The sequence below is a fragment of the Lolium rigidum genome, chromosome 3 (assembly GCF_022539505.1).
Source record: "Lolium rigidum isolate FL_2022 chromosome 3, APGP_CSIRO_Lrig_0.1, whole genome shotgun sequence".
Classification (NCBI taxonomy): domain Eukaryota; kingdom Viridiplantae; phylum Streptophyta; class Magnoliopsida; order Poales; family Poaceae; genus Lolium; species Lolium rigidum.
Genome location: NC_061510.1, coordinates 413303724 through 413306844, shown reverse-complemented (window position 1 = coordinate 413306844; position 3121 = coordinate 413303724).

The window sequence follows — 3121 nt, the reverse complement described above, 5'->3', positions numbered from 1 at the left end:
TCCAGTAGCTTTATGCAATGTCCAGAAGTGTTAAGAATGATTGTGTCACCTCTGAACATGTGAATTTTTATTATGCACTAACCCTCTAATGAGTTGTTTCGAGTTTGGTGTGGAGGAAGTTTTCAAGGATCAAGAGAGGAGTATGATGCAATATGATCAAGGAGAGTGAAAGCTCTAAGCTTGGGGATGCCCCGGTGGTTCACCCCTGCATATTCTAAGAAGACTCAAGCGTCTAAGCTTGGGGATGCCCAAGGCATCCCCTTCTTCATCGACAACATTATCAGGTTCCTCCCCTGAAACTATATTTTTATTCCGTCACATCTTATGCACTTTGCTTGGAGCGTCGGTTTGTTTTTGTTTTTTGTTTTGTTTGAATAAAATGGATCCTAGCATTCACTTTGTGGGAGAGAGACACGCTCCGCTGTAGCATATGGACAAGTATGTCCTTAGGCTCTACTCATAGTATTCATGGCGAAGTTTCTTCTTCGTTAAATTGTTATATGGTTGGAATTGGAAAATGCTACATGTAGTAACTCTAAAATGTCTTGGATAATTTGATACTTGGCAATTGTTGTGCTCATGTTTAAGCTCTTGCATCATATACTTTGCACCCATTAATGAAGAAACACTTAGAGCTTGCTAATTTGGTTTGCATATTTGGTTTCTCTAGAGTCTAGATAATATCTAGTATTGAGTTTTGAACAACAAGGAAGACGGTGTAGAATCTTATAATGTTTACAATATGTCTTTTATGTGAGTTTTGCTGCACCGTTCATCCTTGTGTTTGTTTCAAATAACCTTGCTAGCCTAAACCTTGTATCGAGAGGGAATACTTCTCATGCATCCAAAATCCTTGAGCCAACCACTATGCCATTTGTGTCCACCATACCTACCTACTACATGGTATTTATCCGCCATTCCAAAGTAAATTGCTTGAGTGCTACCTTTAAAATTCCATCATTCACCTTTGCAATATATAGCTCATGGGACAAATAGCTTAAAAACTATTGTGGTATTGAATATGTACTTATGCACTTTATCTCTTATTAAGTTGCTTGTTGTGCGATAACCATGTTTCGGGGACGCCATCAACTATTCTTTGTTGAATATCATGTGAGTTGCTATGCATGTCCGTCTTGTCTGAAGTAAGAGAGATCTACCACCTTAATGGTTGGAGCATGCATATTGTTAGAGAAGAACATTGGGCCGCTAACTAAAGCCATGAATCATGGTGGAAGTTTCAGTCTTGGACACATATCCTCAATCTCATATGAGAATAATAATTGTTGCCACATGCTTATGCATTAAAGAGGAGTCCATTATCTGTTGTCCATGTTGTCCCGGTATGGATGTCTAAGTTGAGAATAATCAAAAGCGAGAAATCCAAAATGCGAGCTTTCTCCTTAGACCTTTGTACAGGCGGCATGGAGGTACCCCATTGTGACACTTGGTTAAAACATGTGCATTGCAAAGATCCGGTAGTCCAAGCTAATTAGGACAAGGTGCGGGCACTATTAGTATACTATGCATGAGACTTGCAACTTGTAAGATATAACTTTCATAACTCATATGCTTTATTACTACCGTTGACAAAATTGTTTCATGTTTTCAAAATAAAAGCTCTAGCACAAATATAGCAATCGATGCTTTCCTCTTTGAAGGACCATTCTTTTTACTTTTATGTTGAGTCAGTTCACCTATCTCTCTCCACCTCAAGAAGCAAACACTTGTGTGAACTGTGCATTGATTCCTACATACTTGCATATTGTACTTGTTATATTACTCTATGTTGACAATTATCCATGAGATATACATGTTACAAGTTGAAAGCAACCGCTGAAACTTAATCTTCCTTTGTGTTGCTTCAATACCTTTACTTTGATTTATTGCTTTATGAGTTAACTCTTATGCAAGACTTATTGATGCTTGTCTTGAAGTACTATTCATGAAAAGTCTTTGCTTTATGATTCACTTGTTTACTCATGTCATTACCATTGTTTTGATCGCTGCATCCACTACATATGTTTACAAATAGTATGATCAAGGTTATGATGGCATGTCACTTCGAAATTATCTTTGTTATCGTTTTACCTCGCTCGGGACGAGCGGAACTAAGCTTGGGGATGCTTGATACGTCTCCGACGTATCGATAATTTCTTATGTTCTATGCCATATTATTGATGATACCTACATGTTTTATGCACACTTTATGTCATATTCGTGCATTTTCTCGGAACTAACCTATTAACAAGATGCCGAAGTGCCGCTTGTCGTTTTCTGCTGTTTTTGGTTTCGTAAATCCTAGTAACGAAATATTCTCGGAATTGGACGAAACGAAGACCCGGGGGCCTATTTCGCCACGAACCTTCCGGAAGACCGAAGAGCATACGAAGTGGGGCCACGAGGTGGCCAAACCACATGGCGGCGCGGCCAGGGGGGCCCGCGCCGCCCGTGGTGTGGGCCCCTCGTCAGCCCCCGACTGCGCCCTTCCGCCTACTTAAAGCCTCCGTCGCGAAACCCCCGATGCGAAAAACCACGATACGGAAAACCTTACCGAGACGCCGCCGCCGCCGATCCCATCTCGGGGGATTCCGGAGATCTCCTCCGGCACCCCTGCCGGAGAGGGGATTCATCTCCCGGAGGACTCTACACCGCCATGGTCGCCTCCGGAGTGATGAGTGAGTAGTTCACCCCTGGACTATGGGTCCATAGCAGTAGCTAGATGGTTGTCTTCTCCTCATTGTGCTTCATTGTTGGATCTTGTGAGCTGCCTAACATGATCAAGATCATCTATCTGTAATACTCTATGTTGTGTTTGTCGGGATCCGATGGATAGAGAATACCATGTTATGTTAATTATCAAGTTATTACATATGTGTTGTTTATGATCTTGCATGCTCTCCGTTACTAGTAGAGGCTCTGGCCAAGTTTTTGCTTTTAACTCCAAGAGGGAGTATTTATGCTCGATAGTGGGTTCATGCCCGCATTGACACCGGGACAGTGATGTAAAGTTCTAAGGTTGTGTTGTGCTGTTGCCACTAGGGATAAAACATTGGCGCTATGTCCGAGGATGTAGTTGTTGATTACATTACGCACCATACTTAATGCAATTGTCTGTTGC